Source organism: Rhinoderma darwinii, chromosome 5 (assembly GCF_050947455.1).
Source record: "Rhinoderma darwinii isolate aRhiDar2 chromosome 5, aRhiDar2.hap1, whole genome shotgun sequence".
Taxonomy (NCBI): Eukaryota; Metazoa; Chordata; class Amphibia; order Anura; family Rhinodermatidae; genus Rhinoderma; species Rhinoderma darwinii.
The window spans coordinates 277671453-277687408 of record NC_134691.1 but is presented as its reverse complement, the minus strand read 5'-3'; positions in this window follow the sequence as shown (position 1 = coordinate 277687408).

Here is a 15956-nt window from a genome sequence, read left to right as displayed (position 1 = left end):
GTGGTCGGGCCGGGAAATCCAGCCGATACTCGGACCGTTTTTCACGGATCGGTCGTGTGCAACTGCACTCAGATAGGAATACTCCTTTATTGACATTTGTTGCAACAAATTTATGACCGAATATGCTTTATTTGATAAATCTGTCACAACATACATCACTGACATAAACTTTCACATTGGCTAAAATGACAGGTATTTTCTACGCCGGGGTCGGTGTGGAGAAGAAATGCAACTTTTTTTTCGCTGATCTTCAACTTTTTAAAAATAGTTTCAATCCTGGCCGAGCAGTAAGCCACTTACCACTTTTACAAACTAAGATGCATGGCGCAAGTGGCTCTAAATTCTGGCGCAAATGGTTAATAAATATGTCACAGCAAATGAGACACTATTTGCGAGGAAAATGCACTTTAAAAAATTGCACAAATACATTTATAAATGTGGGCCTGTTTAGTGTCAGAACCAGACTAAAACACATTGATGGCAGAATCATGCAGCGGGGATGCATTAATAAGGCCTTATTCACCCAAGCGTGTTTCCGTTGTGCGTAAGAAAAAGACACCAGCTTACATTTGTGTAAATGTCCATGTTGTATCCATGTACGTCGTTTTTTCAGTCCATATGCCATTAGTTTTTCTCATCCGCAAAAAAAAGGTGTACTTTTGTCCCAACCCTCTGATAACACCCACAGGAAGGTCACATGATTGCGTAAATGCCATTTTCTAGCAAACCATTTTCTAAAAATCTGCAATCTTGCCATAAACAACGGCTGAATCACTAGATTGCAAAATCAGTCTTGTTTAACCGGTTAAGGACTAGGCTGTTTTACAGCTAAATGACCAGAGCAAATGTCACAATTTTGCTATGCGCTTCTTTAGATGACTATAACTCTGCAGGTGAATAAAGTTCATCTTTGAATTTTACACTCTTTTTAAAGGACAGATAGGGCTTTGTTTTAGTGGCATTTGTCAGTATATATCATTTTTATTTTTTTCTCTAAAGTGGGCAAAATTGGAAAAAAATGCAAGAATTTAGCAATTGCGCCAGTTTATGCTAGCATTTTTCACACACAGTATGGACCACGGACAAAATTAATCTCCTTTCACATTCTTCCACTTCTCTCGTGCATGGGGATACCAAATATGTGTGCCTTATTCACTGTGCGGGCATGTGCCAGGGCTTGGCATAAAAGGAGGCTTTTTGGCCTTTTCGGTCCAGGAATTCTGCACTTGACTTTATAGCCGCATACTGTTTTCTGGGGGGTGTAATGCTGCTGAAACATTAGAATCACCCCATAAATGACTTCATTCACACAAGTAGACCCCACAAGGTTTCCTTCAAGGGGTTTATCATATTTTTAGACAGTCCAGTTTTCTTCTGAAAGTTTCTTGAATAAGATGGAACAAAATAAAATCAGCTTTTTTTTAGCAAATGCGTCAGTTTAGGCTAGTATTTTTCACACACGGTATAGACCACGGCCAAAATTCATCTCCTTTCACATTCTGCCACTTCTCCCGTGCATGGGGATACAAAATATGTGTGCGTTATTCACTGTGCGGGCATGTGCCAGGGCTTGGCATAAAAGGAGGCTTTTCGGTCCAGGAATTTTGCATTTGATTTTATAGCCGCATACTGTTTTCTGGGGGGTGTAATGCTGCTGAAAGATTAGAATCACCCCATAAATGACTTCATTCACACAAGTAGACCCCACAAGGTTTCCTTCAAGGGGTTTATAATATTTTTAGACAGTCCAGTTTTCTTCTGAAAGTTTCTTGAATAAGATGGAACAAAATAAAATTAGCTTTTTTTTAACAAATGCGTCAGTTTATGCTAGCTTTTTCACACACAGAATGGACCACGGACAAAATTCATCGCATTTCACATTATTCCACTTCTCCTGTGCATGGGGATACCAAATATGTGTGCTTTATTCACGGGCATGTGCCAGGGCTTGGCATAAAAGGAGGCTTTTTGGCCTTTTCGGTCCAGGAATTCTGCATTTGATTTTATAGCAGCATACTGTTTTCTGGGGGGTCTAATGTTGCTGAAAGATTAGAATCACCCCATAAATTACTTCATTCACACAAGTAGACCCCACAAGGTTTTCTTCAAGGGGTTTATCATATTTTTAGACAGTCCAGTTTTCTTCTGAAAGTTTCTTGAATAAGATGGATCAAAATAAAATTACCAATTTTTTAGCAAATGCGTCAGTTTATACCAGCATTTTTCACACACAGTATAGACCACGGCCAAAATTAATCTCCTTTCACATTCTTCCACTTCTCCTGAGCATGGGGATACCAAATATGTGGGCCTTATTATCACATAGAGAAGTAGGAGGGCGGACGATAGAAGAAGCTTATTTCACAAATCGCTTTTTTTCAAAGCTGGTTTAACAAAACTCAACAGAGTTGCTATAACACTTCCAAAATATCTGCTCTTGAAGCAGAAATCCCAAAATATTCATCTAGGGGTATAATGGGAATTTATTTTTTGGGGTTTTCTAAAATAAGAAATTGCAGGTTTATGCAAATGGGGCTCTCCAGCAGATGAACTTTAGAGAATATGCAAACATGACATCCACCCCCCACCCATTCCCTCCCTCACTCTTGGAGTAAAATCAGGGGAAAAATAAAAACGTAATGTAGGGCAAATATATTTTCAACGAATTAACTAAAATCTAATAATGCAGAACAGTGTTGTATTTTTTAAAACATGGCTCAATGCACAGGCCTGGTAGCGAGGGACATGAGGGACAGAAATATCGGGAATCTTTGAGGTGCCCGTCTTTTCTGCAGATGCGGCACTTTTTCTGGGGGTTGCTTCTGGTTGGTGTTGGGGGAATCCGACTGATGAAGTGTCTTTCAGTCAGTCGCGTGACATCCTCAGACTGGGGGCATTCTCGGGTGTCCTGAACATCAAAAATGAGGCCTTCAATAATTTTCTCCTGGAAATCCAGGTATGTGTCTCTGCCTCTGTTTTTTTTGTAGAGCACAAATGAATTGTGGATGGCCACCTGTAACAGATAAATGGCCACTTTTTTGTACCAGGTTTTTGTTTTTCGCTTTACTAAATAGGGCTGTAAAACCTGGTCTCTTAAATCCACCCCCCCCCCCCCCATGTACTTGTTATATTCGGACACGCTCACTGGTTTGTGCTTGTCCGATGTTGCCCCTCTTTCCCTCACTGCCACTGTTCCTGCGGTATGAATCGTGCTTAGCACATACACGTCTTTGCGATCCCTGAATTTGACCGCCAGCAATTCCTCGGATGCATAAACACAGGAGTCCCCCTTTACCATGCGCTTCCCCACTAATTGCTGTGGAAAACCAATTTGGTTTTTGCGCATGGTACCACATGCCCCAGTCCTTGCAGCATGCAAATGCCTAAACAGGGGCACACTGGAATAAAAATTGTCGCAGTACAGGTGGTACCCCTTGTGAAGCAGAGGCTGCATTATCTCCCACACGATCTTACTGCTGGTGGAAAGATCAGGGGGGCATCCAGGAACATTTATTGAGCGGTCCCGCCCTTCATAAATCCTGAAGGCGGTGGTATATCCTGACCCACTTTCACACAATTTGTAAAGCTTAACGCCATATCTTGCCCTTTTGGAAGGTAGATATTGGTGAAAGCTAAGTCTTCCATGAAAGTTGAGGAGGGATTCGTCCACACTTACATTCTGCTCAGGGGTGTAGAGTTGCAGAAATAAATTATTTAGGGAATTTATTAGCGGTCTAATTTTGAACAACCGATCCCGGTTTGCATCGGTACTTGGGGGGGCCTGTGCGTTGTCGTTGAAGTGGAGGAACCTCATTATTGTCTCATAACGAGACCTGAGCATTACTGCAGAATATACTGGGGTGGCTTGTGCGGGTCTTGTTGACCAGTAAGACCTAATGGAGGGCTTTTTGACAATACCCATATTTAGGGTGAGCCCCAAAATTTTTTTTAATTCCTGCAAATTGGTGGGCGTCCAATCTCTGGCATGGGTGGTTGAAGGTTTCTGCCTTATATATTGAGTGGCATATAAATTTGTTTCGTGGACAATCTGATTTAGGATGTCGTCCGTTATAAATAAATGGAAGTAATCCATTTGGACAAAATTTGTATTGTCCACGGTTATGCCAGGAGTGGCAGTAAATCCGTGGATTCTAGGCCTAAAAGATGGGGCAGGTGCCCATACAAGAGCCTGGACTGGAGGGACCAGGCTGTCCCGTGCTACAGCGCTACTTGGCCCTGCGCTTTCATGTTCTGCAGTTTCAACTGCATCAGGGACAACGTCCCCTGAAGATGAACCTGAAGTGACGCTGTCATCGTCACTGCCCAAAACAGGTTCCATCTCTGACGCCATCTCTGATGCGGTCTCCGACTCAGACCACAGCATGCCGTATGCCTCCTCGGCGCTAAACAACTTCCTCGCCATAACGTCACTAACACTAACTAAACAAATTTTTTTTTATTTTTTATAAAACACACAAACTAACTGGTATATAGATCTACACTACCGCTAACAAAAAAATAAACCGCTATTGCTATATATATTATATATATGTGGATATATATATAATTATATACTCCCTACCTGCCTATTCTAATAGAATAAAAGAAAGAAAGGTAGATAGATAGATAGAAAAAAAGATAGATGGATAGATAGATTGTATAGATAGATAGAAATCTATCTATACAGAGAATGTTTTATAGTGTAAGCAGCTGTTTTGAAACCGCTCGTACGAGTGCTGGTTCCCCTTCCTGTCTTCTTGTTCACTGTGAATTGTGGACACGTAAGTAGCATCTATTGACAGATACCGTATCATTTTCTCACATTCACTTCAATGGGAGAAAAGGCTGCAGTACCTGTGAATTGCCGCTAAAAGAAATGTCGGGGATTCACAGTGAGCAAGAAGATATGAAGGGGAAGCAGCGCTCGTATGAGCTCTGTGGCCCTTCAAAACAGCTGATCGACGGGTGTCCCGGGAGTCGGACCCCAACTGATAAGCTATTTATCCCCTGGCGTCCCAAATCTACGCCGTTTACCGTGTGGTATAAATAACACAATAACTTTATTCAGCAGGTTGTTACGATTGCAACGATACCAAATTTGTATAGATTTTGTATGTTTTACTACTTTTACACAGTAAAACCACTTTTTTTTCAAAATTATTTGTTTTTGTGTCTCCATATTCGAAGAGCAATAACTCTTATTTTTTCGCTGATGTAGTTGTATGAGGGCTTATTTTGGAGTATATGTGATGTTTTCATCACTTTTTATCAAATTTTTTTTTAAGGCAGGATTTACAGAAAACAGCAATTTTTCCATTGTTTTTTACGGCGTTCACCGTGCGGGTTAAATAATGTAATAGCTTTATAGTCGGGGTCGTTACTATTGATTTTATAATAGTAAAGCATTTTTCTCATTATTTTAAAATTAACTTTAAAACGGACAGGCCTGTGGCATGACCTAGCGGGCATTCACTACAGGCAGACCTGGGGGTCTTTATTAGGCTGCCATCGGAGACACAGTCACTCGGTGATCTTATCGCCGGGTGTCAGTGGGATGAGGGGGAGCTCCCTCCCTCTCTCCAAAACAACTCAGATGCGGCACTCGCTATTGAGCGCCGCATCTGAGGGGTTAAACAGGTGAGTTCGAAACGAATATCGATCTCACCCGTTCGAACAGGGATGCCCCCAGCCCTCAGCTACCTCTGGCAGCTGAGAGCAGGGAAATTTAAGGGCTCCCTGTTCTGTTTATTTATTCTGATGCAGCGCCGTGAAAAGGTCTATGCATCAGAATAAAGCCCGTTAGTGGGCACCGTGAAAAGGCATATTGGCGGTCACTAACGGGTTATGGCCTCTCCTTAGGAAAGGCCATACATTTTTAGTGACTTGATAACCGGCTGCCAACATTAGAATTTATTTGTTGAAAAATAAATACAATATTTGTGGAAGCAACCAACCTCACTCTCCATTTCACCTTTAACTAGACCATTGAACTCCTCCATTACACTATCAGATATATTTATTCTTTCAAATTCTATTCTGACATGCACAAAGCACTTATCAACAAATTTATAACAAGCTAATTTTGTGTCAAAAATAAATTTAAATTGTTCTTTTTAGGTACTTACGCCTGGCCGCTTACCGTCGCTTTACAAATATGATTTATGGTTTCCTTGGACGTGCACATCGAATTCCTATACAGTCATGTGTTGTCAATAAAATAAGGGAAAGGTTTCCAGACCCTAATGGGACATATACTGGATTTCGGTGGTATGAAGAATACTCTACTGGAAATCTATCAACACAAGGACAACGTTTATATTGTTTGTAAAATATTATTAACATTTAATAAACAGTTTTGATTAAAAAAGTTAGTTCAAACTTTGTTCTAGTTTACTTTTATTATAAACGCGTTAGATGTTTTCTGATCATCTTTTCTTTATTTGGTTTTGGAATTGGGGCAATGTTATGTGGTAATTCACTTCGACGTGAGCTCCAATTGCTGACAATCTCTTTCCGAAATAAATGCACAATATCATCCAAAATTTCTGGAATGAAATTGATAGATGTTGGTTCATACAATGCTTTCAATACACAAGCTTAACTTCCTTTGGAATATTCAAATCTGTGTCTAATTGTTCCTACAGGATCTCTTGAAACGGAGGCCTTCTTTACCACCGCCTGTACACGATCAACATTTCTGTTGTGATCAATAGCTGCAAGTTGACTTCTTGCAACCATTGCATCCATGAAATAATGAATTCTTTTTGGACGATATTTCAGACACACGCTATGGTATATCTCCAACTCTCCGGTATGGCAAAAACAATGAATATGTTTCAGATCCCGCAACAATGCTTTGTTCTCTACTATTTTCGTTATGTTTCTGATGCATAAGATTTCTTTCTCAACCATTTAGTATCTTGGAGTAAAGATTCGGAGAGTGGAGGATGAAGACAAGAATTGTAAGAGTGGTCAGTTGTCCATTCGTGTTCATTGTGTATGTGATGAAGTAATGATTCCATCACATTACCAGATAATTTCCATCCTCGTCACACGATCGAGCTGACCACCATAAATGGTTCTTGATGGCTTGAACCCAATGACACAGTATATTAGCATTCTTCGATTTTGAAGTTGTGAGAACTTTGTTGCCAACTGACTTCGCAATATGCCATACATCAAATTGGTGATTTATTTCTGGATATTTTTCATGCTAAATTTTACGAATAGAAACATGACGATCAGTAGCGATAGTCTTTATTTCAACTCCATTATCCAAAAGAAATGTGATATTTTTTTCAAAGGCTATTTTTTCTAACCACACCAAAGTGTTTGATGGAAAAACTTGTTCAACTGTAAATGAGCAGATTTTCTTGGAAGGGATATACATAGCAGAATATATACAATATTTTGCTGAGAAACCGGGGCTGTCACATTGTCCATCACCAGTAAGGATAGCAGGACATTCTATTCTTTTGGAAAGAACTAAGCTTGTTCTTTCTTCCACTGATAATCCATAGCAGGGAAAAGGTAATCCCTTTGCTGTTGATAATACAACGACTTTCCAATAGATCTCATATTTAAAATCCTAAAAAAAACTTTGCATTTTTAAGAAACTTGATCCACTCAAAAGGACAGCAGCGGAAATGAGTACATTGCCTATTGACTTTTGACCATGTCTGGGTTGACTTTCCCAAAGTTGTGTGGTATGTCCTTTACTACATTTTACCTCAATGGAGATCAGACTTCCATTATTTATTTTTTTAAACTTACTAGAGACGCATCACATTTCTTTAGTTTTTGACATGGTATTAATAAAAAAGTTTTCTTAAACATGATTCGAAAACAAGGTATTTTGCTTCAGAAGCAACATCTCCTAAAGTTGTATCCAAAGGTTCAAATGTATCTGTCATCGCTGTCTAACAAAAAACTCTCGCTAGTATGTTTGGGCGTTTTCATCTACATAGTTTGAAGTATTTTTGATTACATTTTCATCTCTGTCCTCTGTATCAAAAATTTCAAAGGTATTCTCTCTAGAAACTTCATCTATATTACATTGAATAGGAGAGAAATCAGATCCAAACATCGTATTGTTTTCCAATTCATTTATTTCTTCATTTTTCGTTTCTTGCAATCCATTTCAATATTTGAATTACTCACTGTATATTGTTTTTTGGGGATTTTTAACCCCTTCCCGCACCTTGACGAAACTGCACGTCGATGTGTGCAGTAAGTTTGCGCACCTCGACGCACAGTTACGTCAGTATTTTGACAGTTAACCGCCGCGCGGCGCTACACCGCAGCGACGGTTAACTGTGCAGGGTGTCTGCCTTGCATTCTCTGTTGCCGATCAGCGGCCCATCACCACTGATTTCGGCAGTTAACCCCGTCGATGCGGTGGTCGATTCCGATCGCCAGATTTAAGGAGTTTAGCCGAGATCAGCAGCCCCCTCGTGAAATCACGGGGGCTGGCGATGGTACCCATGGCCGCCAGACAATGGCTTCCGGGCTGGCATGTACCGAAGCCTATGAGGACCAGCCGGAGGGTGGTCATCGTAGGCTTCCTGTCAGTGTGACTGTCACGTCACAATGACAGTTGGAATGCATTACACTACGTAGGTAGTGTAATGTATTCCAGCAGCGATCAGAGCTGCACGTCTAAGTGTCCCCTTGTGGGACAAGTAAAAAAAAAAAAAAAAAAATATTTAAAAAAAAAAGTGTAATAATAAAAGTTAGAAGTGACATAAACAAGAACTGCTTTTTTTCCTATAATAAGTCATTTATAATAGGAAAAAAAATGAAAACGTAAAAAAAAAGTACACATATTTGGTATCACCGCGTTCATAACGACCCCAACTATAAAACTATAATATAATTTTTCCCGCACGGTGAATATCGCAAATAAAATAAACGAAATACAATGCCAGAATCACAATTTTTTGGTCAACACCCCTCCCAAAATATACAATAAAAAGTGATCAAAAAGTCGCATGTACGCCAAAATGGTACCAATAAAAACTACATCCCGTCCCGCAAAAAACAAACCCTTACATAGCTTTTTTGACTGAAAAATAAAAACGTTATGGCTCTCAGAATATGGTGACACAAAAATTAGTTTATTTTATAAATAAGTTCATTTATTGTGCAAACGCTGCAAAATGTAAAAATAACGATATACATATGGTATCGCCGTAATCGTATCGACCCGCAGAATAAAGTATAATGGTCATTTATAGCCCAGGGTTAATGCCGTAAAAAATAAATAAAAAACATTGACAGAATTTATGGTTTTTGGTCACCTTGCTTACCGAAAAATGGAATAAAAAGTGATCAACAAAATCGCATGTACGCCAAAATGGTACCAATGAAAACTACAGATTGTCCCGCAACAAATAAGCCCTCAGACGGCTCCAGTGGTGAAAAAATAAAAAAAAGTTCTGGCTCCCAGAATATAGCGATGCAAAATGTGCAGTGTTTCAAAAGCAGATAAGATTGGGCACCATTTATAAGTGCAACACTGGCCACATATCTGCGGATTATTTATTTACCCCATTATTATACCCTCTTATTATGCCCCTGATGTACTCTGCCCAGCCTACATGTACCCCCACATTATAAACTGAAATACCAGCAAAACGCCAGAGCTACTACCAAGCTAAATCTGTGCTCCAAAAGCCAAATGGCGCTCCCTCCCTTCAGCTCCCTCCCTACAGCGTGCCCAAACAGCCGTTTACGTCCACCAATATGGCATCATCATACCCGGGAGAACCCGGTTAATATTTTATTTGTGGTATTTGTGGCACAAACTGAGCACAACATATAGTGCACTAAAATGGCACATCAGTCGAAAATTGTAATTTCACTTTGCACCATCCGCTGCGCATGAAACCTTTTGTGCACCATGACTTAATAGCATGTCGTGGTGTGGGGGGTGATGTATGGAGCGTCTCACGCACTGAGTCCGCGCCATATGCTGCGGGTGTCAGCTGTGTATTACAGCTGACACCCGGGACTAACGGACAGAAACAGCGATCGCGCTGTTACAGGAGCATGTAAAAATGACAATATAGTGTATTCTACCAGTCATCTAACGATCGCTGGTTCAAGTCTATGGGGACTAATAAAATGTGTAAAAACAAAAGTAAATAGTTATTATTAGTGGAAAAAATGTAATAAATATTTAAAGTCCAAAAAAAAACCTTTTCACATTTTTCTCTAAAGTAATGTCAAAAAATAAAAAAAATACACAAAATTGGTATCGCTGCGTCCGTAAAAGTCCAAACTATTACAATATACCATCATTTAACTCACACGGTGAACGCAGTGAAAAATAAATAATTTAAAACGGTAAAATCGCAGTTTTTTGGTCACCAAAAAATGTAATAAAAAGTGCTAAAAAAGTTGTATGTACCAAAATGGTACCAATAAAAACTACAGCTCGTCCCGCAAAAAATAAGCCCTCACACCGCTCTATTGACGGAAAAATAAAAAAGTTATGGCTCTCGGAAAGCAGGGAGGGAAAAATTAAAATGAAAAAGCAAAACATGGATCAGTCCGGAAAGGGTTAATTACTTTCTAATGGAAAAGCATTTATGACCACATGTGGGGTATAGCCGTACTCGGGAGAAATTGCTTTACAAATGTTGGGCGGCTTTTTCTCCTTTGTCCTTCGTGAAATTGAAAAAATTAAACATTTTAGTGGAAATAATGTTGATATGAATTTTCCTGGCCTAATTCTAATAAATTCTGCAAAAGACGTGTGGGGCCTAAATGCTCACTATACCCCTAGATATATTCCTTAAGTGGTTTAGTTTTCCAAATGGGGTTACTTTTGGGGGGCTTCCACTGTTTTGGTCCCTCGGGGGCTTTGCAAATTTGACATGACACCCAAAAACTATTCCAGCTAAATTTGAGCTCCAAAAGCCAAATACACTCCTTCCCTTCTAAGCCCCGGTGTGGGTCCAAACTGCACTTTATTACCACAAATGGCATATTTACGTAATCGGGAGAAATTGTTTTACAAATGTTGGGGGGGCTATTTCTCCTTTATTCCTTGTAAAAATTAAAAATGTCTACGTTTTTTCAGCAAAAAAGTTGATTTTTACCTTTACAGTCAAAATGCTAACTTTACCCCTAAAAAAATTCCTTGAGGGGTGTAGTTTCCAAAATGGGGTAACTTTTGGGAGGTTTCCACTGTTTTCATCCCTCCAGGGCATTGCAAACGCGACACGGCACTGAAAATTATTCCAGCATTATTCCAGCTCCTTCCCTTCTGAGCCCTGCTGTGGGTCCAAACAACAGTTTATTACCACATATGGGGTATTGCTATAATCAGAAGAAATTGCTTTACATATGTTGGGGTGTTTTTTCTACTTTATTCCTTGTAAAAATTAAAAGTTTCTATGTTTTTTCAGAAAAAAAGTAGATTTTCATCTTTACATACTAATTCAAATAAATTTAGCAAAAAAACGGTGGCTTCAAAATGCTAACTATACCCCTAGATAAATTCCTTGAGGGGTGTAGTTTCCAAAATGGGGTCACTTTTGTTTTTTTATTACTGTTTTGGCACCACAAGACCTATTCAAACCTGACATGGTGCCTAAAATATATTCTAAAAAAAATGAGGCCTCAAAATCCTCTAGGTGCTCCTTTGCTTCTGAGGCCTGTGTTTCAGTCCATTAAAACGCTAGGGCCACATGGGGGAAATTTCGAAAAACTGCAGAATCTGGGCAATAAGTATTGAGTTGTGTTTCTTGGGTAAAACCTTCTGTGGTACAGAATTTTTTTTATTACAAATGAATTTTGGCAAAAAAAAATGAAATTTGTAAATTTCACCTCTACATTGCTTTAATTCCTGTGAAACGCCTAAAGGGGTAAAACACTTTCTGAATGCTGTTTTGAATACTTTGAGGGGTGCAGTTTTCAAAATGGGGTGATTTATGGGGACTTTCTAATATATAAGGCCCTCAAAGCCACTTCAGAACAGAACTGGTCCCTGAAAAAATAGACTTTTGAAATTTTCATGAAAACGTCCTAGAAAAATAATATGATGTTCATAAAAATTATGCAAACATAAAGTAGACATATGGGAAATGTAAACTATTAAGTATTTTGTGTGGTATTACTATCTGTTTTACAAGTAGATACATTTAAATTTAGAAAAATGCACATTTTTGCAAATTTTCTCTAAATCTTGGTGTTTTTTACAAATAAATATTGAATTTCTCGACCACATTTTTTCACTAACATAAGAAAACAATCCCATAATCGCTTGGATAGGTAAAAGCATTCCAGAGTTATTACCACATAAATTTACACGTTAGATTTTAAAAATCGCCTTCGTCCTGAAGGCCAAAACAGGCTCAGTCCTGAAGGGGTTAAAGGAGTTGAGGTGCTTTGAAAAGACAGCTTGGGTTTAACAATCAAAGGCATTGAGTATAATATTTCCGTGACTTTCGCAAGTTTCTTGGCTAGTTGCAAATTCATAGTCAACCGTGTTTGATGTTGTAAAACCTGTTGAAACATTTACATTATGTGATATTTGTTCAACTTCAAAGGACTCCTGAGGGGAAGTAAATAATTCTTGTGGATCTGGAATTGAAATGGTTTCATCAAAATCCGGTTCAGGCAAAGGTGGAGATAATAGTGTACACTGTACTTTTTTATGTAGATTTTTAAATTTTGTTTGAGTAAAAAACATTAAAACACGAAAAATGTAACGGGGCGTGGCCAGCTATGGGAGAGTGAAGACGCGTCCTCTCCAGCTCCTCACCCAGCGATCAAATCATCAGCTAACATCGGCTCCCAGTAATGGGAAAAACGTCTAAAAAATCGAAGGCAGCAGCCCTTTCCTGCCCCTCCTCACCCCAGCACGATATTGGGGTCTATTTCGGGCGCCATCCGCAGATGCAGCTAAGGGCCTCAACTCGGACCGAAGCAGGCGACCAAGATGGCCGCCCGGAGTCTTCCACATCGCTGACCCAATGTCCTGGGCCTCCGGAGACGACACCAGGCGACGTCCACTTAGGGTGCAGCTGCAGGAGACCGATGGATCTGTGTCTCCTCATCAGGTACCTGACGATCCTGCGGCCTGGCCGACCGCGCCTGCTGCCTCCCAAGACGGACGCCGGGACTCTGCGACGCCTGGAAACGGGCCTGCTCAGGAGAGCACGGCCCTTCTCTCACTCCCTCCAGCTGGGAGAGCTCTGGATCCGGAGGTGCCGGACCCCCGATCTGGATGGGAGGTCTCTGGGGCTTCCTCCGCGGCCGCCGCCGCTCTCCTACAGCCGGACCATGTGGTCCTGCAAGATGGCCGCCGGCGCTCTCCGGCCGGCTAGCAGATGTCGGGGCTTCATCTTCCGGCAGCGCTGTCTTCATGGCCTGCAGGCCCTATGCTTCCTGGACAGGACGATGGGCGGACACAGAATGATCCGGAGTCCCCTGGAATGGGAGACGCCGCGGACGACCCGACGGTGGATAGTCAGATGGAGGACCCCCCCTGGGAGGCGCAGTGAGTACCAGGGCCCTGTGCCACATACCGCCCGTTCCACTGCTCAGCATGCGGGGCTGATATACCCAGATCTCCCCCTCCCTCCCAGGGGCCCTGTGCCGGTAGGGGCCTCCCCCTCTTGGTTCCCGGGCTACTCATGGAGCAGTACCCCCAGCGCATTACTGCCCACCATTCAGCCCCTGAATATGGGGTCTATCCCGCACCCCGGGACTATGTCTGTGCTGCGGACGTGCGGCCAAGGTCCCCCATTCCACCAACTTTCTTCTCCTGGCCTGGAAAATGCCAATACACCAGCAGGCTTGGGATCTCACCTTCCAGACCCGTCGTCTGGGTCCGTGTGTAAAAATAGGCCGACAACCCTCTCAGATATCCGCCAGCTTGTTCAATTGATGCCCACTAGGTAGGATATGTCTTCCTTTGCTAGACAGATTGTGGAAGAGTGTAAGCTAGAGTTTACCCAGTTCCGTGCTGAACTTTCCTCACTTACTGCGAGAGTGGACACCCTCGCTCAGGACCGGGTGGCTGATAATGCTACTATTGTGAATATCCAAACAACGATCCAGCAGCACTCGGCCCAACTGTTCACTTTACAGCAACATCTGGATGACATTGAAAACCGTAACCGGAGGAAGACCCTACGTGTTCGGGGGTTGCCAGAATCCATTCCTGCGTCTGATCTGTTTTCAACCCTATCAACCATCTTCAACAATTTATTGGGCCGCCCGCCGAACACCCATATAGAGATTGACCGGGCACATAGAGCTCTCCGCCCGGTGAGTGTTGAGGATCCGCGTCCGAGGGATGTAATTTGCCGAATTCAGTTTTACGCCATCAAGGACTCTATCCTACAAAAAATCCGACGACAGCCTATCATTCTTCACCAAGGCACGCAACTGCGTATTTTGCCAGATCTGTCACGACATACGCTGGCGCAAAGAGCTGCTCTCAAACCCCTCTTGGAGGTACTCCGGAACCGTGACATCATCTACAGGTGGGGCTTCCCCTTTGCCCTGATGGTCCGACAAGATGGCCGAACCCACACTGTACGATCCCCGGCCGACGTGCCTGGATTCTTACGGGACTTGAACCTCCCTCAGGTTTCTCTACCGGAGTGGCCCTCGCTGTTATCCTCTGCGGGCGGGGGATCGCGGTCGGGACGCCCGCTCTCTGGGCTCTACCCCGCAGAAGATCTGGTCGCCGGCAAGAACGTGACCCTACTCCGCCTATGGAGACTGCCCGTTCGGCGTGATGACCTGGAGTGCCTTTTCCTGTCATGAGGACTTATCCTTCTTCTGTGTGGAATTGAGACTGCCTGTTGTTTGAGTATTTCCCTTAGATGCCTTACTTCTTTTTTCTTTGCATTGAGTCTTAGATGTTAAGCTGTTCATACTTCTATTATAGTACGCTGGGGAGTGCGGATAACTCTCATGCGTAGTTGTCACCTTCCCCCTGTAGGTATTGGACCAAATTTTTGGTCTTTCGCATTTGTGCATTTAGCTGGTGCGGCAGTTGTTTTCTTACTGCCTTTTTTGTTGAATACTTGTATGTGTTTTTTTTCTAATGCTCTGTCTTTTACTTCTAGCTTGTTTCCTTCCCCTTCCTTCCTCCTGGCGATCCTGGACTCCTGCCCTTCGTGGGTTTTCCGGTACACATCATCAAGCCGTTTAGTCTACATCCATGGCTGACCTTAATATTGCCTCCTTCAATGTGAAGGGGCTGAATGTTCCTGAAAAGCGGGCGCAAATCCTCCACCATCTACACAAGCGTAGGGTACACATTGCATGCTTCCAGGAAACACACTTCAAGGAAGGACATACCCCTACCATTAAGCATAAATTTTACACTACTTGGCACTTCAATAATAATCCCCTTTCCAGATCGTGTGGAGTGGCCATAGCTCTCCACAAGTGCCTCCCCCATCAGGTTGTCAATTCGGTCGTGGACCCCGACGCTAGATATATCATCTTAGTGCTCAATATTGGTGGGAGGGAGTTCACGGTGATTAATGCTTATGCTCCCAACCAGGGTCAGGTGCCTTTCATTCTTAAACGTATAGATACCGCCCTTCCGGTGGTTCGGGGGACTGTGGTGCTGTGCGGAGACTTCAACCTTACTTTGGATCCGACAGTGGATAACTCTACTGGTCGTTCGAGTATGGCATATGGTGCTATCAGACAGGTGTGCTCTCTTGCAGCTTCAACTTTGTGATGCATGGCGCATTCAACATCCCGCTGATAATGATTATAGTTTTTATTCCCATCCGCATGCCACTTACAGTCGCTTGGACTACATTTTTCTTCAGCAGCATGCTCTCCCCTGGGTCACCACCACGTCCATTGGCAGTATCCTGTGGTCTGACCATGCTCCGGTGTATTGCACCTTGCATCTCCCCTTCCTCACTAAGGGCCCTTGGACTTGGAAACTTAACGAGTCCCTCCTCCTGGAT